Source organism: Canis lupus, chromosome 23 (assembly GCF_011100685.1).
Source record: "Canis lupus familiaris isolate Mischka breed German Shepherd chromosome 23, alternate assembly UU_Cfam_GSD_1.0, whole genome shotgun sequence".
Classification (NCBI taxonomy): Eukaryota; Metazoa; Chordata; class Mammalia; order Carnivora; family Canidae; genus Canis; species Canis lupus.
Genome location: NC_049244.1, coordinates 2,710,953 through 2,735,258, shown reverse-complemented (window position 1 = coordinate 2,735,258; position 24,306 = coordinate 2,710,953). Strand labels below are relative to the sequence as shown.

The window sequence follows — 24,306 nt, the reverse complement described above, 5'->3', positions numbered from 1 at the left end:
ACAGAACACAAAACAAAATAAAGAAACAAAAACTCTCATAAATGAGCATGATTAGGCCCATTTTTAAGGCCTGGAACTAAGGAAGGTAAATGGCCTGAAGCTAATGGCAGAGCCATGATTCCCACAAAGAATGCTCATCAGAATTGGCCTGGGGGAGTTTATGTAAGGCAGATTCTAGGTCTGGGGTAAAGCTCAGAGATTTACATTTTTAGTAATACCTACCTGATACAGGTATTTGTATTCATTATTTATTTCTATATAACAAATTACCTCAATTCTTAGCAGGTTAAAACAATGAAACATCTCTCACAGTTTCTGAGGGTCAGGATTCCAGAGTGGCTTAGCTGGCTGGTTCTGACTCAGGGTTTCTTCCAAAATTGCAATGAGCACATCATTCACTTTCAAGGTCTCTCAAGTATTCCTCATTGGTTGTTGGTCATGGAACTAACTGTTTAGCATCTTGACTGGTGGTGAATATACATATACTAGTGACAAAAATATACAGACTCGAACACACATGCACACCCATGCACACACACACACATACAGGCACATCCACACAGGTACAAGTGAAAGAGGGGAAATCAGAACAAGATCCATGGTGGATGGCATCCATGCCAACACCTCGGTTGTGATATGCTACTAACAATTTTGCAAGCCGTTATCATCTAGGGAACCTGGGGAAAAGGCACACCAGTCTCTCTGTATGATTTCTTACAACTGCATGTGGATCTACAATGGCCTCAGGAAGTTTAAATAAACAAAGGTTTAAGGCAAGGATATTCACAATTACCTTGAACTTAAAACCACCTCAAGGCCCATAAAACCGAAGAATGGATAAATAGGTTAAGGTATATTTAACAGAGTGTAATGCTGTAAAACGACGACTGTGAATGAAGTACAACTGTCTGCAGTGAATGAATCACACAGGTACAGTGAGAGAAGCCAGGCACCAAAGAGGGCACCCAGTGTGGATCCATTTACATAAATACAAAGCCAAGCATAGAGCAGTTAGCATTGCTGGGGAGGGGAGTCCTGACAGAAAGCACTGTAGGAAGGGGCTTCCTGGGCCCTTGCAATGCTCCCTCCAGTCACCTGGGTGCTGGTAACGTGGGTGCGTCCAGGTTGGGGAAATTCATCAAGCTTGCACAATTATGGCACACGCACCTTTCTGCATGGGTGCATCAATAAAGGTTTTAAACAGATTTAATATCCACTATATTAGCACCCGGTATTAAGCAAGTACTACATGCCAGGCCCTTTCCTGGCCACTTTCTAGGCATTGTGTCATTGTCCAAATGAGAAAACTAAGTAAAGGAAGTAGCTTTCTAGGGTCACCCAGCTGCCCTGAGAGGAACCTGGGAATCAATGCTCTTCTTCACCTTGGGGCTAACAGCCAAGGCCAAGCTGTTAGTAACATCACTAAAAATGGGCCAGTTCCCTCACCCCACCAAACGTGGCCCTTTGCCCAAGGGAGGGGGAATTCCTACAGAGAACACTTGGGAAATTTGAGCACTTTATCTTCTGCTGAAAGCTAGGGCAGGCCCCGGGCAGGGGATGAACTGTTAATTGCTCAACACTGTAATTGAGTAGGGAGGCCTCCATTTAAACCACCAGGCTTGTAGTTGACCACAGAAGTGTGAAAATGACCGTGATTAATGAACTCGCTGATGGTGTTTTTCCTGTTAATGGCATTCTTTTCTGTTTTAGTAGGAGTACATGTGGCGATTGCAAATCAGAAAGTGGGCAAGCCAGTGTAATTTTTGCTTTCACTTGCCTGTTGCTGTCCTGGGGCCCCATTCTGCCTGGTGGTGGAAAATGTAATTAGTCCGTCTGGGGCTTTCTCTCTTTCCCCTTGTCCCTGGGTAGAGTGCCAGGGGTGGTGGCACGTGGCATCCAGGCCTCGGTGGTGGTAAGGGGGGCATGTGGTTTCTTGCTGTCATTTGTCTACACGGGTATCCCTGGGCTGACCTTCCCCATGCGACAGTGCTCACTGACCTCCCGCCACACTGGCACCTGCCACGATGTCCTTGTCTCTTCATGGCCTGCTGTCCTCCTCTGATCTACTGCCATGTGTTCCTTGTCTTGGCCACAAGTCTTTGCCACCAGTTCATCTAGTCACTTCCTTCAATGCCTTCTCAGAGGGAATAGAAATATTTGGCTATGCTGACCACACTGGATTCCACTGGTGCCAGACCCAGAACCCTTTCTCTGGGAGCTCACTCCCCGTAGGAGCTTGAGCACTGCCAGCTGAGAGCTTAAAGGTGCCTTCCTCCAGAATTGCCCCTGGCTGGTGGGTGACACCTCACCTGGGTTAGGCCAGGACCGATTGATGGCCGGTACGAAAGACCATCCCCCACTTTCGGGTGGTACAATGTTCTTTCCCCTGACACCAAATACAATGAGACTTTCCCAACACCATTTCTGCAATTCTCTTACACCAACCAGGTGGCCAACAATTCTATGCAATTCTGACACTAACCACGCAGAATTAAAATCACACTTCATAGGTTTTTAAGGTTCGCAGTTCGCCAGGAGAGCCCTTGCTTCAGAAGCCAGCTGCAGATGGATTGCCCAGACCACCCCCCCTCCTGCCTATCCTACTACAAGTTTAGGGGCTTCCACAAAACCCTCCCCTCAGGTTCAATAATTTGCTAGAATGACTCATAGAACTTAGGCGAGTGCTCTACTCTTACTGATTTATTTTGAAAGGTAAAGCTCAGGAACAGCTAAATACAAGAGACACCCAAGGCAGGGAATGAGGGAGAAGGCAGCTGAGGGGTGTGGTGCTCCCATGCCCTCTCTGGGCCACCACCCCCCCCAGGACCAGCCTGGAAGCTCTCTACCCCACCACTGAGAGGTTCTTATGGGGGCTTCATTACACAGGCATGATTGATTAAATACCTGAACTTTGGTGGCCAAACTTCATCTCCAGCTCCTTTCTCATCCTGGAGATTGGGGGGCGGGGCTGGAGGTTCCCACCCTCTAATCATAGCTTTGTCTTCCTGGCCACCAGCCCCATCCTGACGCTACCTAGTGTCCCCTGGCCACAGTCATCTCAGTAGTATACAAACGACAATCCTATCACTTCGGGGACCCCAAAGGTGCTAGGGGCTCTGTTGCAGGAACTAGGGACAGAGACCAGATATTTATTTTATTATTCTGAGGTGGGAGCAAGTCTGTGGTATGATTCATGCTTTAGAGCTCTTCTTGTGGGACCAGGATGGACTAGACTCCAGCTGGGACCACGGTCTGGCTTGGCTCTTTCTTCGGCTGTGTCTTGCTCCCCTCACTTTCTTATGGGTTTCTCCTGGGGCACCCCCTGGATACAGGACTTCTGCAAGAATTCTCATCTTAGTCTCTGTGCCTGGGGAATGAGCTGAGACACAGCTCTGCCCCATGAGGTCAGGCAAGGCAGGGGACCGTCAGATGTCGCTGCATGTGTGTGCCCTCAGCCATTCATCCTCTGCATCTTCCTCACCAGGCTGGTGTGTGTGCCTGCGTGCGTTTCTGTGAGGCTTGGAAGTGAGGCATAGATTCCCTGGCCTCTCAAACCCCTAGAGCTTTCCAACAGCCTCTATTGATTGGGGTGCCCTAAGCTGCAAATAAGAAACTCTTACATAAACCAGTTTAAGTAATTTCTCTATTGCTCAACTGGAGGCACAGAGGAGGCGCAGGCTTTCAGGTTAGGGTAGTTTAAGTCTGAGCTCTGATTCTTGGGATTCTTCTTGCTTAAATCTCTTCCAAGCAGATGTGAGGCCCTGAATGCTCCAGCCATCCCATCCACCACTCACATTTGAGGGAAGAGAGAGACACAGAACTGATTCTGGGAGCTATTTCAGCAGAGTAAAGAAAGACTTCCCCTAAATCTGCTGACAAAACTTGCTTTCAATCCCAGTGCCATAAATTTGGCCATGTGCCCATTTCTGAAGCAATCTAGCCCAGACTTGGTCCTGTTGGGGATGGAGTCTGCTTCCCATCCTAACACTTGAACTGCTTATGGAAGAGGAATACATGAACCACACGTCAGGGTTCTCCCAGAAATGAGAGAGGGGAGAGCTTTCTGAAGGGTGGACAGTCAACAATGCTTATGCATAACATTATGGTCCTGGTGACTGGGATGGGGCATGGGTACAGGTGGCTTTCCCAGGAACTTCTCAGGTTCAATATCAGTGGTTTCATGTTGCTGAGCCAATACAGTCAGAATGTCCTGCAGAATGGTTATGTGACTTTATACTCTGACTTAATAGCTTGCAGGTTCTCATTTTTCCTCATCTTCACCAGCACTTGATATTACCTGTCTTTGAGAAAATCTCAATATTGTCTTAACATATACTTTTTTAAATTCTGAGGATATTATTCATTTTATCATGTATAGTTAGCCAGTCCATTTTTTCTCTGTTGAATTATCTATTTATAGATCTGCAAATTTTCTTGGAGTCTTTCCTGCCATTCTGTTATGTATTCTAGATCAGAAGTCAACAAACGTTTTCTGCAAAGGGCTAGATATTAAATTTCAGGCTCTGAGGGCTGTCTAGTCTGTCACAACTACTCACTTCTGGTGTTGTAGCACCAAAGCAGCCACAGACAGTACATAAGCAAATGAGCATGGCTATGTTTCGATAAAACTTTATTTACAAAAACAGGCAACCAGCTGCACTTGGCTCTGTGGGCTGTACTTTGCCAACTCTTATTCTAAATGTTAATCCCTTGTTTTTAGATGGTGCAAATCTTCTCCAAGTCTTCACCCAGCTGTTAGCTTTGTCTATTCTTTTTAATACAAAATCCTTAATTTTGATGTACCTAAATTAATCAGTTATTATCTGAAGTTAGTGTTTTTTGGATTAAAGCATCCTTTCTCATCCCAACAAGATAAACCTGCTCTGCTCCTTTCCTTGGGATGAACTCTTTATTTCTGCTGGCTTTCACCCTGAGCCATCCCCCATTTGTGTGTGATGTGAGATGCAGCTTAATTTGTCCCCCTGTGGTGAGCTACTTGTCCTCAGAGAGCAGCCAAACCAGTCATCCTTCCCCTGTGGGTTGGTAGCAGATGCAAACTTTAGATGTGGGGCCGGGGAATGTGGGGAAGGATAAGTTGGAAGGCCTAACTCCAGCCAAATACTGGTCCTCAGTGCTTGCCCTGTTCACCTGTCCCATCTCCCCTTGGGTGTCCTTTCTAGCATCTCCCCACACACACCCAGGGCCTCTAGGGTCTGGGACATTGATCAGGCTGTTCCCTTCCCATGGTGGGCCCTCCCTCATGCTTCGTATCTCACCTCAAGTATCAAACCTGGCAGATGTCTTATCCGAACACCCTCTCATTTAATCTGTTTCTCAACCCAATTGGAAATTACTGTTCTGTTGGGGGAGGTTATTGAGAAAACGTGACCACCAATGGTCCCGTGAGCTGAACCTGATTGATCTGAGGCACCTCACCCCTCCCCTGTCCTTGGAATGTGGGTTCACTTGCCTCCCTGCTCCCAGAGGCTGCCCCAGGGATATAGCCCTGAGGTGGTGAGGTGGTATTGAGGCCTCTGGTTAGTATACAGGACTGAACCCATTTAAGGCCTCTATATAAATCTTTAAAATGTGGTATGTGGGTAAGAGATGCACTCCTCTTGCTGCTGCCCCAGATAAGCCTTGTGTGTAATTTCCTTTGCGTATGAAACCTGCCACCTACCAAGCTTCGTCACTCTCTCCCTGCCTCCTGAGTATGGAGGCCAGTTTCAGATGACACCCGAGATGCTCCCCAGCAGCATGTAAACCACACTTTCATCAGTGTGCCTGCTTGTTGTCCTATTAGAATGTAAGTTGGGGGCGGGGGCAGAGCAAAGATCTGAACCGCATTATTCATCAGTCGCCACTTCCCTTGAGCCTGACACATAGCAGGCCTGAATTAATTTTCAGAAAAACAGAACAAAAGAGCAAGTTTAACTGATTTTTCCAAGGCAATGGGTTATGAGATAGCCCAAGCATTGTCCAATAAATTCTCTGACCCTCTTTCACAACGTGCAGTATTAGAATTAAGGTTTGTCCTTCAACACACCCCCCAGTACTCTACACTGTTATCATTTCATAAAACATCTCAGTAGCTTGAGTGTATTTATCACACCTGCAGTTATTCACAGTTCAATACGAGAGCCCTGTTGACTCCCTTAAAATATCTGATTGAATTTCATGTGGAAGCGAATGCCACAGATTAAATATATGTTGTGTTAAGAAGCTTCCCATTTTATCACAGCCTGTGTGCTGCTAGAAAAGCATTCTGCATGTTAATTAAGATCGCTGGGGGATTTTAAAAAGACTTTTTTCTCTCCCTTTAACTTTATAATGCATTCAGAGGATGGGAACTGAGGCAACTATTTGCAAAGCTGTACAAATCAGTGTCAAGTCAGATGACTCGTGGGGTCCCAGTGAGCTTCAGTGATGGGCCAGGGCGCTGTCTGTGTATCAGTGGCAGGTGGGTTCTGTGAGCCAGCTAGCTGCAAGGGAGCTGGATGACACTGCAGGGAGGAGACTCTGACTTCTGGCTTCAGTAGGAATAGAGCCTTTCTGGCTAAGACTGGAAGTTTGCCCAGGAACAGTTAAGCAAGAGGCAGGGGTGGGAAGTGACCAAATCTGAGACTCAAAGTGGACAAGATGAATCTGACCTTCCTCCCAGTAGGACATCAGCGTGGGCAGGACAGTGTGACAAGACCAAGAGAGTGCCACAGATGCTTGCCTTGGCTGCAGTAAGATAACAGCCCACTACTGTCCCTCTGGGCCCAGATTCAGAGGTCACATAGTGACGTGAATAAAGCATGGGTTGAACAGCTTCAGACCTGGGTTAAAATCAGGCTCAGCCTCTTGCTTAGACAAGTGGCCTATTGGGCCTCAGTTTCCTCATCTGTGCAATGAGTACAGGGTCACTGCAGGATTCAGAGAGCACAGTGCGGTTGGCACACGGCAGGCCCAGTACGCAGGGCACTTACTGCTGCGCCAAAGGAACCCGTGCCCCCTTCTTGCCGGCAGAGCCTCTGAGCACTGTCGGTTGTTTGGTGCGCCGGTCACGGTCCTCCCCGTCCACAACCCCAACCCCAGCTCCAGCCCCTCCCCGCTTTGAAATGCAGCAGGGCCTTGGCAGTAGGAAGAGGTGTCACGGTGGTGTGCACAACCCCGGGAAGCTCCGGTGACCTAAGACAGCCTCGCGCACAAGGCTGCAGAACAATACTGCTGTTTGTTCGGGAATCCCTGAGCCGCAGCGTGGGAGTCACGCGCTCGCAAAGCAGCGCTGCCACTGGGGTGCTACTGGCGGCCTCGCCCGAAACCTGCCCCCACCCCCCCGCCCCCGCGCCCCGGCCTGGCCGGTCCTGCGGGGCTCGCCCAGCGCCCGCCAGCAGGGGGCGCGCCCTCGCTCCCTCCCGCCGCTCCCGCCGCCTCGGCGCCGCCCGGGACCGCGGCTCTGCAGACCCCGGGCTCCTCCCGGGGGGAGGGCGGGGAGGGCGGGGGCGGGCGAGCGGGGACCCCCCTGGGGCCGCGGTGCCGGCGCGCGGCTCTCGCTCCTTGACAGGCCCAGGACAGACCCCGGCTGCGCCTGTCTCCCGCCTGGACGGGAGGCCACCAGGGACCCTCGGGCCTGAGACACGCCCGCGGCAGACATCCCAGAGACGCGTCACGCACCTCCGAGACGCAACACGCTCCACAGAGGGGACGTGCCCCTCAGGGGTGACATGGCTCGCAGGTGACACACCCTGCCCGGGGGGACATGACCGCAGAGGTGCACACCCTGCACGGGGGGGACATGACCGCAGAGGTGCACACCCTGCACGGGGGGGACATGACCGCAGAGGTGCACACCCTGCACGGGGGGACATGACCGCAGAGGTGCACACCCTGCACGGGGGACATGCCCGCAGAGGTGACACACCCTGCACGGGGGGACATGGCCTACAGAGGTGCACACCCTGCACGGGGGGACATGCCCGCAGAGGTGCACACCCTGCACGGGGGGACATGCCCGCAGAGGTGCACACCCTGCACGGGGGGGACATGACCGCAGAGGTGACACACCCTGCACGGGGGGACATGCCCGCAGAGGTGCACACCCTGCACGGGGGGACATGACCGCAGAGGTGACACACCCTGCACGGGGGGGACATGCCCGCAGAGGTGCACACCCTGCACGGGGGGGACATGACCGCAGAGGTGACACACCCTGCACGGGGGGGACATGCCCGCAGAGGTGCACACCCTGCACGGGGGGGACATGCCCGCAGAGGTGACACACCCTGCACGGGGGGACATGCCCGCAGAGGTGACACACCCTGCACGGGGGGACATGCCCGCAGAGGTGACACACCCTGCACGGGGGGACATGGCCTACAGAGGTGCACACCCTGCACGGGGGGACATGGCCTACAGAGGTGCACACCCTGCACGGGGGGACATGCCCGCAGAGGTGCACACCCTGCACGGGGGGGACATGACCGCAGAGGTGACACACCCTGCACGGGGGGACATGCCCGCAGAGGTGCACACCCTGCACGGGGGGACATGACCGCAGAGGTGACACACCCTGCACGGGGGGGGACATGACCGCAGAGGTGCACACCCTGCACGGGGGGACATGCCCGCAGAGGTGACACACCCTGCACGGGGGGACATGCCCGCAGAGGTGACACACCCTGCACGGGGGGACATGGCCTACAGAGGTGCACACCCTGCACGGGGGGACATGCCCGCAGAGATGCACACCCTGCACGGGGGGACATGCCCGCAGAGATGCACACCCTGCACGGGGGGACATGGCCTACAGAGGTGCACACCCTGCACGGGGGGACATGCCCGCAGAGATGCACACCCTGCACGGGGGGACATGGCCTACAGAGGTGACACAGCCTGCACGGGGGGACATGCCCGCAGAGGTGACACACCCTGCACGGGGGGACATGGCCTACAGAGGTGACATGCCCACAGAGGTGACACACCCCTGAGGGGTGCATCGCCATTGTACCCAGCCCTACCTAGCCCCCCGGGGAGCAGACCCATGCCCACGGCACAGTGGGCCCTGTGACCACCACCCTACAGGTCGGCTACTGGTTTTTGAGATGTTGCCGCTGCAGAGGCCTGGCCAGCCCCATTCTGGTGCCCAGCCCCAAGGTGGCCACCACCCCCACCCCGGCCCCACTCAAGGGGAATGGGGCCTGCTGGGCGCCCGCCCTGCCCTCCTGCCAGGAGAAGCTGCCGTTGTTTTGAACCCAGCAGACAGAGGTAGAGACAAGAATCAGTGAGAGGAAGAGTCATTTATGATTTATGAATAACGAACTAATTTAATCCTGGGTTTCTCTTGTGCCTCCCGTTTGGTAATTTGTTCCATTTCTTAATGGCCTGAGTTCTTTATCAGGCCACGACAGAGGAGAGCGGTGAGTCATCACACTGGGAATCTGAAGGGTGACCTATATACCGGGACTGGGAGAGCAGGTCCCGAGAGCTGAGAGCTGGGTGCCAGCACCCCAGGTTGGGGGCTGCACCCCAGGTTGGGGGCGACTCCGGGCTGGCACCGCTCTGTCCCTCAGCAGGGTGGTGGGCAGGCAGCAGGCTGAGCCGGCCACTCACGGCGGGTGCCGGGCTGATGGCCTGCAGTGTCACAGTGAGCCCTCAGCTTGTCCTCAGGTCACAGGTGGAAGGAGACAGTCAGTGGGGTTCTAGCCACCCCTTCCAGGCCACCTTTCTCTCCACAGAGAGGGGACAAGGCCATGGAGCCAGGCTACCTCGGCTCAAACCCTGGCTGCCACTGTCTTGGTGACCCAGGGGCCATCACTTGACTGCTCAGAGCTAGAAAGGATGCTCTGAATGGTGGAGGCCTTGCCTCTGTCCTTGTCCTGCTGCCTAAAGCTCTTTGAATCTGTCATCTTGAATCCATTGTTTATGTCTGTTTTTCACGCAAGGATCCTGAGGGTTGGGGGAGGCTCAGCCCCTTCATGAAGGTGGTCTGTGAACAGAGAAGGGGAGGACGGAGCCTGAGAAGGCCTGCAGCAGGGATACCAGGGTAGACTCCGCTGTGCCTCAGCCGCGCCATCCTGCCGGGCGGCGTCTGTCCCCAGAGGTGCCCCAGCACAGGATGAGCCGGCAGGGGCCGGGGGTGCTGGGCAGACTGCAGCTGTCACCTAGAGTGAAAGCACATGGAAGAAACTAAAGCCGAGGTCTCTGGGTACCTTGGACGGCGTGGGGGGTGGTGGAAGAGACAGGGCTGGGCAATCATATTTGCATACTTAGTGCACCCCACTGGCAATTGTCATGTGCAGCGATGATCACTGTGCCCACTGTATAGGCAGATGAACTTGGGACAGGGAGGTTAAATCATTGTGTAAGTGGCTCGGCAGGTGCGGATGGAACCTGTCTTCTTGCAGCCTCTTCTCTGCCCGTTGTCCCACTGCCTCTTGCCAGCCAAGACCTGACAGGTGTGGATGTTCGGTGTAGGTGATATTGTCCTCCTCTACCACCAGTGGCCCAGAGGTCACTGGTCATTGCCACGTACCTCACCCCCCTAGGTTCCCTGGGAGGTAGGTATGAACAAGGACTACTACTTTGATAGTCAATATATTTTTTTAATTTTTATTTATTTATGATAGTCACAGAGAGAGAGAGAGAGAGAGAGAGAGAGAGGCAGAGACACAGGGAGAAGCAGGCTCCATGCACCGGGAGCCCGACGTGGGATTCGATCCCGGGTCTTCAGGATCGCGCCCTGGGCCAAAGGCAGGCGCCAAACCGCTGTGCCACCCAGGGATCGTACAGTACGCGGCCAGACAAGTGTGCCTACTGTGAGTGCACAGCTCTCTTGATGGTCATAAGGACAGTTATTTTAATCTCATTTTGCCTGATGAAAACTGGAGCTGAGGGAGATTGAGTGGCATTCCCAGATCTGTTCATGCAGCCAACACCGGATGCTTGCTTCTACCCCTCTCTCTTTCTCGTTCTTTTTTCTTTCTCTCACTTTCCTTTTATGAGGTGAAAATTCCTCTTTTTGTTTTTCATTTTGGATGTCTTTATTTTATTATTGAAGTACAGATGACACACAACGTTATCTTAGTTTCAGGTGTACGACAGTGATTTGACGATTCTGTTCATGATTCAGTGCTCACCACCATAGGCGTGGTCACCATACAATGTTACTGCAATATTATTATTATTTTTAAAGATATTTATTTATTTATTTATGAGAGGGAGAGAAAGAGAACAGGAGCTGGGGGAGGGGCAGAGGGAGAGGCGAGAGAATCCCCAGAGGGAGAGGCAGAGAGAAGCCCGGTATGGGGCTCAATCCCATAACCCTGAGACCATGACCTGAGCACAAATCAAGAGTTGGCAATTTAACCAAGTGAGCCACCCAGGCGCCCCACAACATTAATACAATAATGTTGATTACATTTCCTATGTTTTACTTTTCATCTCCATGATTTCCTTATTTTATAACTGGATGTTTGTACCTCTTAATCCCCTTCACTGTATTTCACTATCACCCCAACCTCCCATCTGGCCACCACCAGTTTGTTTTCTGTAGCTTCCATTACTTTATGTCTATGTTTTGAAATGGATTTTTTAAAGTTTTGATTTTTATTTCATTTGAGAGCAATATGACTTAATGGAAAACAGCAATGCTTTTATCATATTAACTTCATTACCACAAGTGGTTATGTGAGAAGGAAATCTGTATGAAAACTCTTTATTTGGGAGATGAAAGTTCTGAAGTGTCTTAAACAGAATTTGTTAGAACTTGCAGTATAGACTTCATAAAGTCTGAAGTTTGCAGATTCAAAAAGGCTTGAGGAAGGAAAATGGACTTGAACTGCTTAGTTTTGCAACATTTAACTTAGCAGTCATTATTTACATTAACACTTTGGAATATTTTGGAGAAAATCAACAAAGCCTTTATAAGAGCGGCTTGATCCTCTGCTTGCAAGTCTGATTTCCAACTTTGAAATGGCTTTTTTAATCCCACATTTCAAAAAAAGGAAAACATTTTTGCTTAGTTAAATGAGGGGAGAGAGGGTCATGTTGTATACAATTGTCCTCGTGTGGAAAAGCAGAGACCCCTCCACTTAGGGAGGAGGCCTTTCCATTGAAGTTGGGGGTCTGGGTGCATATTCTCACTTCTCTGGATGTTTTCATGGGACTCCTGGGTGAAAGGAAAGGGTTGGAGGTACATTTGAAGGCCCCTTCCCATCCCAGGAGAGCAGGATTTAGGAGAAACACAAGTCACTTCACCTTAATCATATTTCCCCTTCAGGGAAATGTGTGAAGTCTCTTCAGGGACTTTCCTGACTGCCTTTGGAGCAGAAGGAACAAAAACTCAATCAATCAGCCAATATCCACTGACTGAAACAGACTGTCTCTGTCTGGGAAGGTCCAGGGAAGTAGGTCTGAAAGGAGATGCATCTGGCAGGGGAGAGAAGATGAATCCCCCAAATTGGGAGCGCTGGACTGGCCAGGTTGCATTGGGCTTTGCAGACAGGGGCACGTGCAGTGTCCATTCCTGCCCCTGGTCCCCTTCACAGGTCCTGCAGCCTCACACAGCGACAGCTGGAGGAGCTGCTCTCGTCCCAGCCAAAGTGAGGGTGCTTTGCCAGCAAAACCTGCAAGTCATCCTGCGCAGCTGCCGCCCTGCAGAGACAGACAGGCCCTAGTGGCAGGGGGTGGGTGCTGCAAGGAGCCTCTCAGGGTTGTTTCTGTTCAGCTAGAACTCCCCACCAAGGCTTCAGAGCAGTCTACTCTACTGGCTGACTGTCTCCATCACACCCTGGCTTCCCGGCTCCGCAGCTTGGGTTGGTGGCTCCTTCCAGGGATTCCAGCACCTGGAGGGGCCACTGTCCTGCAGCCACAGCATATGAGGACAGTGTATTTGGTTTGGTCCAGGAAGAGTTGCTTACATGATTTTGCTATTTTAATGGAACTAGATGCCAGCTTGTAAACATTAGAAAATTTTACATATACATCCAGACTTCCAGCTTCTCTTGAAAGCTGGAACCTCTGGCAATACTGAGCCTGAGTGCCCGTGTGGTCGTGGGCTGAGTGTACCATCTCTGATGGCCACAGGCCATTCATATGCCTGCCCTTGAGGACCTCTGAGTCAGTGAGAGCTCCCCTGATACCTGTAGGGGTGATGGCATCCTGCCCCCTGGACTCCCTTCCTGGACAGAATGGAGCCTTCTCTGGCCCAGCATCTCCCCCTGACATCATCATGGCCTTTGCCCTTTTGTACTGAAATGACCTGTCTACTCCACAGGTTGTGGCCATTTAGGGACATTGATACTGATTTAAATTTCCTTCCTCTTAACTGGGTGTGGGTGTGTGTGTAGGGGAGGGGTGTCAGGATTTAATCCCTTTGGAAACCTTTTCAGATGTGATTCTGCATCTCCATGATGGCCTTCCAAGGAAGGCTGATTGGATCCAGTGATTTATCCTGTTTTGAAGATAGGGACATCTGGGTGGCTTAGCGGTTGAGTGTCTGCCTTTGGCTCAGGTCTTGGGATCGAGTCCCACATTGGGCTTCCTGCAGGGAGCCTGCTTCTCCCTCTGCTTGTGTCTCTGCCTCTCTCTATGTCTTTCATGAATAAATAAATAAAATCTTAAAAAAAAAAAAAAAAGAAGTTGAAGATGAAGAAACTGAGTCTCAGAGTGGTTTCCCAGTGTGCCCAGCTCACAAGGCCCACATGTGCAAGGAGGGAGCCTCTGGTGCACAGCTTCCCTCCCGAGCACTTTGCCCTGCACAGGTGGAGCTGGCAGCTCCTGTAGCCAAGGACTGTGGCGTGGAGCCGCAGGGGGGTGGCCCTGTGACACGGATCCCCCCGCACAGGCACACCCAGAACCCAGAGTGCTCTCCTCACACTGGGGGGTTCATGCAGACTGCTGCCCTGCACACCAGGGGCCAGAGTCCAGTTAGCTGCGCAGCCTGGCCACCCACACCCAGGGTCACCCACCTCTGGAGCGAGCTCTGCTGCACAGCAACTCCTACACTCACCTTCGTTTCCTGTCTAAGGCTCTGTGCCTCAGGAGCTGCTCCCACTGCAGGCCTGGAAGTGGGACATGGGTCAGAAAGAGAGAGGAAAGGGAAGAGAAAGGCTGCTTTCTTTCTCCACCTTCCTTTCCAGTCTTTTCAGTATCCCGTGGCCAGAAGGCAGGCCCCAGCCCTGGGTGTGTGTGGAGGCTCTCCCTGCTGATACAGATGACACCAAGGAAGGGTGTCGGAGAGGAGCTCCTGAAGCACACGTTTGCAGGCCTAAGGGGGTGAGGTGTGTATGTGTGTGTGTGTGTGTGTGTGTGTGTGTGTGTGAGGTCAGGAGATGGGTCTCACCCTCAGCAGGGCGGTGGATGCGTTGTCTCCTCGTGTCCTCTGTGCTGGGTGGAACTCCTGCCTGGGGTGGAGCTGGTTAACTAGCTGTCCTGAGAGCAGGAAGCTCCATATATTAAGAAAATATATATATCAGACAGGGTTTTCAGGTCTGCCTCCATGATTTTCTAGCTAACAGGCTTCTGGCAGCCCAGAACCCCTCCATAAAATGAGGATAACATCTCCTACTCTCCCTGCCCTTCCATCTCATCATGACCCCACATGAGATGGCATTCACATCATGAAGGTGTTTTGTGAGGTGTCAAGGGCTTTGCCAGAGAATGAGGTTCAAGCGTAAAGCTCCAGCCCTTCATCCCATTCATCTGGAGCACAGCCGGCTCCAGTTCCCTTGGAACTGTCTGCCCTGTACTCAGCAATTGGCATTTCAGCCTCAGACTCCCTCTTTTGTGGGACAATGGGAAGTTGCACATCTTCCCATAGTATCAAGTGGGCTGGAAGACTGGGTCAAGGGGAGATGGTGATTTTTATATTAAAAAACAGGAGCAGGGATCCCTCGGTGGCGCAGCGGTTCCGCGCCTGCCTTTGGTCCAGGGCACGATCCTGGAGACCTGGGATCGAGTCCCGCGTCGGGCTCCCGGTGCATGGAGCCTGCTTCTCCCTCTGCCTGTGTCTCTGCCTCTCTCTCTCTCTCTGTGTGTGACTATCATAAATAAATAAAAAAAATAAAAAAATAAAAATAAAAATAAAAAAAATAAAAAACAGGAGCAAAGAACTGCTGCGCTGGTGGAGGGATGGGAAGTGGAGGCTGCTTAGTGTTGCTTTCCTGGAGGACTCGGGGGACTTAAGCATTGTCCTCTGCCACCAAAGAGATTTTACTGGGAAGTGTGAGAAGCGCTGTTGCTGTGGGGAAGGTGCTGTGGTGGCTTTGTAGGGGATCAGTAAATCTAAGGAGAGAGGCTTGGCCTTGGGGTGGGAGTCAGGGGTGGCCTGCAGATGGCAGCTTTCTTACCAGGCTATTTGGGGACACAGAGGTACTAGAGGAAGAAAGCTTATGTCTGGCTGGAGATGATCAGGGGAGATTTCGGAGATCTCACTCCGAAGTGAGATGTTCGGAGTCCAGGAGCACATACTCAGAAATGCAAGTCAAGCTTGGTCACTGGCAGGAGAATCACACCTGGGCTGAGGATTTGGAGGGGAGGATGTGCCAATGTGGCAGGGACCCCTGGTGGGGAATCTGAGATGAGTACAACAGGCCTAGGAAATCCTGGAAGTCATTTGAGCAGCAAGGTGACAGGGTCAAAGGGTTGCTTTAGGGTGATTAATTTCATGTTAGAGATGGATTTCTAGTTGTTTTCTTTTGCTTGCTGCTCAGAAGCTCCTTTAAGGGATTTCTCCTCCCAGAAGATAAGAATTTCCTCTGAGAGAAAGTCTCATAGTTCAAATAGAGTCAACACTTTACAACAATCTTTTTTTTTTTTTTTCTTGCTACTCAGATGAGGAACTATGACCCAGAGAGGTCAAGGGCCTTGCCTCATGTTGCCCTGCAAATTAGAGAGATGTTGAACGCCAGAGTCACAGATCACTGGGGAAGATAGGCCCCAGCAGGCCCTTCAGAAAGGTGGACACCACACACATCCCAACATATTCCCATACAATATCATGCTTCTCTTTATGCACCAACTCTCCACAGGAGCCCTTGGCCCATGGATTCCAAGGACAGAATGAATAGGAATGGCAGCCACCTCCTTCCTCACTATTCTTGTGATCTGGCCCCTCAGGTCCTCCTCTGGACCAGGAAGACTTCACAGTAGATCTCAGGTCTTGCTGAAGAATAATATCCACCCCACATCTGAGCATATGTCTGGTCTCTGAGCCCAGAATGGAACTTGAGGTAGAATCAGGATTTGGGGCAGAGAAGAGAAAGTGCTTCTGAACAAGACAAGTGGGCTCCGGGGTGGGGGTGGGGGATCCTCTGAGAAATTAGCACGATGACAGCAAGGACAGCCTGGAGGTAGTGAAGGCACAAAGATGTGATTCAGGAGTGACTTTCTGGCCTACTCCCCTTTGACCTCGGCCCTGGACTAGATCAGTTGGCAACCTTGCTGTCTGGACCGGCTCTTCTCAAACCACTGCACGTACAAAGCTCACAGCTAGCATGCTGAAGTGTAGATGGGGACTCAGGGCGCCTGGTGGGACTTTGCATCTGCTCAAGCTCCTGGGTGATGCCAGTGGTTCAGGACTTCATACAGTTGGGTTTAGGCAACACTGCCCATTTACACTTTCCTAAGGGAAGGTGCTATCTTCTGGAGTGGTCTAACCTGCATACCCACTGCCTGCCAGCTCCCTTTTAGACCTTTCAACAACGACTATCTCCATCCATTCTATACACGCTCCCTGAGCATCACCATATGCTGGGTCCTGGGGTCCAGAGATGAGCAGAGTCTGCAGTCCCTGCAGGCTGGTGAGGCCACTGAAGCTCAAGCTGTAGCATATGAGGGAGCTGGGAAGGGACAGTAGACGAAAGCAGAGGTGACAGTGGGGTAAAGGGAATGGGCCTCTTCTTCCTCCTGGACCCACCTTGGCTATGGCAAGACTGCCTTGTCAGGATTCCTCATCAGTTGGATAAAAGAGCTAAGTGGACAAGCAGGGGGTGAGGAGTGGAGGAGAGGTGGGCAGGGCAGAGATGGGATTGCATGATAAGCCTCCTTTGGGGCATGAAGTGGGTTGAGGCCACTTCCACTGGGTCCTTAGAGCCATCTGCCCACAGAAGGGCCTTCTCCAGTCTGGGCTGCAGCTAGAAGCCAGTGGCTGAGTATCTCAGTAAATGTGGGGATACCTGCTGAGCTGTGGAGCAGGCGGAGGCCTCAGGGCCAGGCCGTGCTGGGAGAGGCAGTGCTGAATCCTCTCCGAGGGCTCGCAGACTCCTCCGAGGCTGTCTGGGAGAGGAGCTGGTGCCAGCATACAGAACTGCATAGTGGTAGCCTTTGCACTTCTTGAGTATTGGGGTCCTAAGTGCTGCCTGGTGATTGTGGGGGATGGTTACTGCCATGGCCTCCAGGGCAGTGTACCTCTTATCCCCCACACCTTGTGTAATCTTCTCCCACATGCCCTCTGACCTTGGCCACATTACTTGCTTTGGCTAATGGGACAGCAGCAAGTATGACACAAGCCCTGTGCACTGAGGCCTGCCCTCTGGGAGTGTGAGGCCATGTGCAGAGTTCTGGCCTATGCGTCTGGGAGAGCATGTGGAGGAGAACCAAGGTGCCCTAGTGTGAGTGTGGGACTTTCCAGGCCTGGGTGGGCCTCAGATAGCTAATGCCTCCTGAGTGACCGTGCTAATGACCAATAGGAGAACCACCACTGGAGCTGGCTTCAGCTGCAGAACTGGAGCAGAGAACGGCCGCTTCCAGTAACTGTGTTTGGTGGCACTTTGTTCCACACCAGTAGTGGAAGGCCCAATGAACACCTGGGACCTGACTTCGGGTTGACAGCAGTCTGGGGAAGAAAGCAGTCTCCTACCTTGCACACGGTCCTGATGCAGAGAAACTCACCCCCGAGGCCTGTCGCGGTGCCCAGCTGGGGCTGTCTCCGCAGCTCCCACCCTGGCCTTCCCACCACCCCAGCATCAGAGGTGGGAGCCGGGCCTGCCTTTGTGGGTCATGGTGTGGGTAGACCACAGTCAGTGGAGGTTGCCAGACTCTGCCCACTCCCAAGGCCTACTGCACAATTTCTGGGATTTCTTACTCTCTGTCCGGTCTTTATGACTCCTCTGTTCCCTTCACCCTAATTTCCAGCTGCTACAGAGCACATCTCCTTCTAGATCCAATCCCAAAGCAACCAGGAGCAGAAGGCAGTTGCTTATAGACCAGCACCTTTATTAACCATTTGTGGATTGTGAAGGGTTTTGTCAGCACTGCTCTTAAATGACCTAAAATCATGGATTGGGTGTCCTGTCTTTAACACCTTCTCACCAGCTACTTTGTCCCATTGGTACCGTGTGTGTCACGTTCGGCTGTCTTGTCTTTATCCCATCCTGGCTCCTCACCCTGGTCCTGAGAATACCCCAGTCCTGACCCGAGAAGAGGTTTCAGAGGACGTCTGCCCAGATTCACTGTTTTACAACTGAGACCCAGAGCCCAGCGAGATGAGGAGGCTTGCTCTAGGCTGCCGGCGATGGTCAGGGCTGGGACGGGAAAGCAGGGTCCCCTCCACTGCGTGTGACTGTGCCAGGGTGTGAGTGGCACAGTCCCTCTGCTTGGTGCAGACGCCCTCGGCAAGGCAAGGTGAGGTGAGCAGACATGCTGATCTGTGCCATTCTCTGCCCCAGCCCTTTGGTCCCCGTGGTAATGCACACGTGCCCAGCCCATAAATATCTTAGTTTGTGTTCCTGCCAGCCCCCACTAATAGGGCTAATGCTTCCTGAGGAGCAGCCCAAAGCTGCATTAGTCGCAGATGTTTGATTGATTTAAAACCAAGAGTCTGACCACCAAGCTCTCTCTATGGTTTCTCTTCCTGCCACTTTGCTTGCAGGGTTATCTCTAAAATGCAATTAAGCAGCTTAAAAGTACATTTTCAGGAAGATGCAGAATTGATGAGGGGAGCTGGCCCCTGTGGGTGCCTCCAGATTGTTCTAGTTCCAGGGAAGGGAGCTGGACCCCGCCTGGAGCTGCATCCACACCCACCAAAGTCTTGGCTCTCCACTGCCCCCAGGAGTGCTGGGGGGATTGGTGGGAGGGTCTGCCTTCCAGAGAAGCTGCTGCTGCTTCCTTGGTCCTGTGCCTTTGAAGGCCCAACCCCTTGGGGAGGCCTCTGGGAGGGCGGTGGGGCTGCTGGATGGCAGACTTTCATGCAGCTGATGGCCATGGGGCTTCCCATGTGCTTCCCTGTGGGGCTGCTTGTCCAGACCAAACCCATGATCCCTAGGGGGGTCCGAGTGTCATGCCACTGATGGGGTCCCTGTAGGATCTCTATCCTAAGAGCTCTGTTCTCTAGAGCCCAGGTGGGGTCATCCTAAAGCAGCTGCTTTTCTGAACAGGCCATTGAGGCCCATGCCATATCTCTCAGGTTCCATGGCCTGAGCACCCCTAAAGCCATGAAGGGTCAGCTCCATGGGTCCTCCAAACTAGTTAGCCAGTCCAGCCTGTGGGAGCAAGAGGGAGAAAGCATGGGGCCACAGGCCACTCGGCATTGTTAGGAAGCCCCTGCGGACTGCTGGCTACAGTGCAGGGGCCGCGGAGGAACAAAGGTGGACTAGTGGGGTCCCAGTGTCCTGGGGGAGGGCTAGCAGCCCCAAACTGCAGCACAGGGGAACAAAGAAAGGTGCTGGGCAGGGGTAGGCCAGACGGCTGGTCAGGTGCCCAGAACTGCTCATACTAGAGCTGCTGCAGCTCACAGTGCACACAGGGGAGGAGAAAGTAATACAAGAAGGTCTTTTAAGGAAAGGTTTTTCCAGATGGGAGGAAGATTCTGAGATGGTGAGCATGGGGGTTGGAGAACACCCAAGGGTTGTTGCAGGTCACCAGAGTGCATTGCGAAGGGCATCTGCTTTGCCAGTGGTGTGTCTAGCTGGGAGCTGTGCCAATGGCCTGAGCCACCAGTACAGTTCAGGCCGGCCCCTCCCTTGGGCTGCTTTTCTGCCCCCTTCACAACACACCTCAACATTAACACACAGTTTGAAAATGTCAGGGATACTGCATTCTGTGTGGGCTGTAAACTCTCCCCAGTCCCGTTCTGGAGGCACAGAGAGGAGGCCAAGGCCATCTTCTGCCAAGGTCATTGGAGAAAGATACCATTGTGCTGGAAGAATGGTCAGGTGTTGGAGGTGCAGAGAAAGGGTCTTTCTGCTAAGGCATGTGGGAAGAAGTGAGCATTGTGGAGTGGGTATGGGAATCGTTGGCTTGCTGAAGCACAATGGTGAACAACCCAGAAGAGTAGTTTGGGACATGTGGTAGTGGATTTTATGTCGGGCTAAGAGATTTGGGATCTACCTGCTAGAGAATGGTGAGCCATAGATGGCGCTAGGGCCAACGAGAAGCAAAGTAGAAATGGATTTCTCACTGATGAATCTGAGAATGGAGAGAGAATGTAGCTGCTTTCACGATACTTAGCGGCTTTTTGGGGTTCTAGAGGGAAATTTATCTCCAACTATAGAACATACGGTTCTGACTTCCAATAGATCCCTCAGCCATCTCCCCTGTGTCAAGCACATCCCCTATATATCCATTCCTCTTCCTCTCTGGAAAATCCCAGACAGTGACTCCCTTCCCTGGTAACCACCCTGCATTCTTTGAGGCACTCAAAGTACTCAGCCAGCTGTCCCTGCCATTCTTGGCTGAGCATTCAGGCCCTCCTGTCACTCATCCAAGACCCTGGTGACCTGAATTCATGCTTTCTCTTGCCTCTGTCCAAGGTGAGAGCAACATCCACAGCCCCTACCCTCAGCATTTCAACATCCCTGTCAGCAGTACTCTCCCTCAAGCCCCTCAGCCCCTCCTGGCTCCACCTTGACCTGGTCCTCATTGGATGGCACCACTTCTGAACTCACCAAGCCAGTTCTCCTCTTTATCCTAATCCAGGCCTTGGCAAACTGTAGCCATGAGCCTACCTGGCATGCTGACTGTTTTTGTAAAAAAAAGTTTTATGGTTTTATCTATATATGGGTTGTCTGTGGCTGCTTTTGAGCTACAAGAGCAGAGAGTTGACACAGGGGAGCCTCCTGGCTCTCTGCTGAAGGAGACTTTCCTGTCTAACACCTTAACCCATCAGCTCCTCCTCCCTTCACTCCCTCCTTATCTAGCAGAGGCTCACACTTTTGATGACTCTTCCTGCAACCTCCCCTTCTGTGGCCCCTCTGGCTGAGCCCAGCTGCCCTCTTTCCCTTCACCTGCCTCAGAGCAGCCAAGTACTGCTGGAGAATGTCACATGGCAGGCAGGGTGATTCGTCACAAATTCATGATCACCAGCCACAAACAGATCCTCCACATTCCTGGAAACCCTCCTGTTTTCTCTACACAGGTGCCTTCCATTTTTGATCTGTACCTTCCCCATTATCTTCTGGCAGATGACAGGTCCACTCAAGTTACAGAGAACATAGTAGACATCAGAGAAGACTCACCATCTTAATTCCAAACATAGGAGGTTACCTATAACTCCCCTCTGCTGTCTTGCCTCCCATATGTTCACCAGTCATGTCCCAACCCCTCTTGTTTTCCTAGGGAATTTGCCCTAAATTTTCCATATGGGTTCCCTCTAAGACAGATCATGAGACAGGAAGTTAGGTGCGCTCACTTATTTGTTAGGTGATCCTTGGAAGCCCAGGGAGAAAGTGAGTGTAGGGCAGGGAAGGGAGATCAGTCAGCCAAGAGTGGGTCACTAAGCAGTGGTGGTCACTTGCCATTCAGGCAAGTGGGTTTCAGTGTCTTATGGGGTCCTTTGGGGAGGCTGTCTGGGCACAGCTAGAATCATGCTAGTTGAGGATAGGGAGGCTGAATTACTTGACCATGATCCCATCCCCCTGCACTGTTGCCCTTGGGGCATGGTCTCCCCACACTTCCTGATTGCACCTGCACAGCATAGAAGAATAAGCTCCCCAGGTGCCAGAAGAAGCCCCTAGAGAGGTGTAAAGATAGATGGGCACACAGGTGTTTGCAAGAAACTGGCTGTAGCTGCAGGATCTTCGTGAGGGCTGCAAGGATGTGGTGCTGGCATTCCTGATGTCTGTGGCTGCTCAGGCACCCATCTCTGTCACACATGCCACCAGGTCCTTGCCACTAGTTTTTAAACACCTTTGTGGTTCTCCCATTTAAACAAAATCCTCTTAAACCCTCACCACCTCCCCAGTCCCCTTTATTCTCTCTCCTCCCTCCTGTCACAAATCAACTAGAAGCCAGCTCTGTGGTCACCACCCAGTTCCCTCACTCCCACTGGTACCTCAGCTTGCTCTAGTCTAGGTTCTTCCATTCACTGTGACAAAACTATTCTCCTCATAGTCAGCCCACCTTGTTCAGTCCAGTGGACTATCCTCAGCTGTCAACATGACTGTCTCTCTGACAGCACCAAACACTATTGAGCACCTCCACCTCTACACAATCTTTTCTCTTGGATTTCATGACATCACTTGATTCTGGGCTCTCTCCTACCTCTCTGAAGAAGCCTTCTTTGATTGCTGAGGGACTTCTGGGTGGACACCTAAGCCTGCAAAGGAGACAGTTTCCCTCAAAGGCTCCTCACCCTCCAGGACCCATCCAGGATCACAGCTTTAAATCCCACCGCTAAGGAGACAACGAACTCATTGTGTTCTGTAGATTACATCATTCCTCTTAGAAATCTCAAAAGCTCTTTAAAAAAAAAAAAGAAAGAAGAAAGAAAGAAAGAAAGAAAGAAAGAAAGAAAGAAAGAAAGAAAGAAACAAGAAAGAAAGAGAAAGAAATCTCAAAGGCATGTCAGAGTCCAGACTGAATACATGATTTCTTCCAGAAAGGGATTATCCTTCCCTTCCTGACTCACTCAAAGTCAGAAGAAAGAAAGGCACTTGTCTCAATGCTCTTCTCCCAGATTTTCAACCTCTTTGTTACTTTTTGAACAAGGTTGTTGAAGACTGCCTTGGGAAGCTTTATTTCAGCTTGTTTCCTGGGTCTTGCTTTGGCCTGTCTGTCATTCTGCAGGGATTCCAGAGAGGAAGGGTGAAAAGATGGACTTTTATTGTCAGGGGTTTTAGCTAACCAAACAATTGGACTTTCAGTGGAGTGATTCACGGATGCATTTACAGCTGAAGTTGTAGATCTGTTTTTAGAAATTATTAGCAGGCATTAAACAAAAACAGGCCTTATTAATAATTCACCAGAAAAAAAAAAAGATACTGTGCAATATCCCGCAATAGTAATCTTTAATGCCAGAATAAGTATTCTATTTGTTTTGTTTTGTTTTTTACTTCCTTCGACATAACAAAGACCCAAATCCTTTGTAAACTAAAAGAAAGGCAGACCTAAGAAGGCACATTTATCAGCTCAGCAGAGCATGATTCTGCCTCTGGAGTCTCTAGAAGCACCGGACAACTTCTGGGAGCCAATGTTTAGAAATAGAATGGAATCATCTGTAATGAAATTAGGGCATGGGGCCTATGCTACGAATGCCTCTTCTCTTTAGGCCTCTGCTTGGCTTAAGCTTCAGGGCCTCATTAATTCAGGGACGTAGCAATACTCCATTGGCCCTATCCACAGCCATGGATCCTGCCCTGGGGTCCTGCAGATGCCTGTACACACCCTGATGGCTTTCTGGGTCTACCTGCCTGGAAGTGTTCTCCAGAGAAAAAGCAGGCACGGCCCAGAAGTGTCAGGAATTTGATTCTCCCTCCTGGTGGCAACTCTCAACCAATAAGAGGAGGGGAGGGATGAGTTAGAGTAGTCCTCCTGGCTCCCTGGCTCTCCTCTGTGGGATGGCTCTGAGGTGTGTTCTATATACAATGTCAAAAATCTCCTATCAGCCTCTAGAAGCAACTTATTCCATAATATGCCTTTATTGGGGTTTTCCTCTCTTCCCTTCCTTGCTTCCCCACTTCTTCACCAGGTTTCCTGGAATCCCCCAACAAACCAACCACGTGCACCCAAATTCTAGCCTCAGGGTTTGCTGGGACTATGGGGAACGTGGGGGAGTGAAAGGAGGAAATCTAATAAGAATGTGCTAAGAAGCAGGTTCCCATCTTGCTGGGGATCCTCTGCCATGATGAGGAGGAGGGGGAGCCTTTATCTCCCAACTCCCATCCCTAACTGGTTGAAGGCTGACCCTGGGGCCATTAAGCCTCCCCACCACCTCCACTCCCACTGCTCTGACCAAGGTCTCCATGACAGAAGGAATCCCTAGACAGAGAAGAAAGACACAATTCCAGAGGTGGGAAGGTGTTAGCGTGCTGGAAACTGTCTACTGTAGCTGCTGAGAATTTAAGTGACCAAATATAGGAGCAGAGCATTGACAACATCTGCTACAGG

At 51.5% G+C, this 24,306-nt stretch overlaps 1 long non-coding RNA gene across 2 annotated transcripts in view; it reads left to right on the top strand.

Annotated features, from left to right (window-relative positions):
- LOC102152722 overlaps positions 1-24,306 on the top strand; it is a 90,470-nt gene that overhangs the window by 27,892 nt on the left and 38,272 nt on the right. The gene's annotated exons all lie outside the window — the stretch shown is intronic.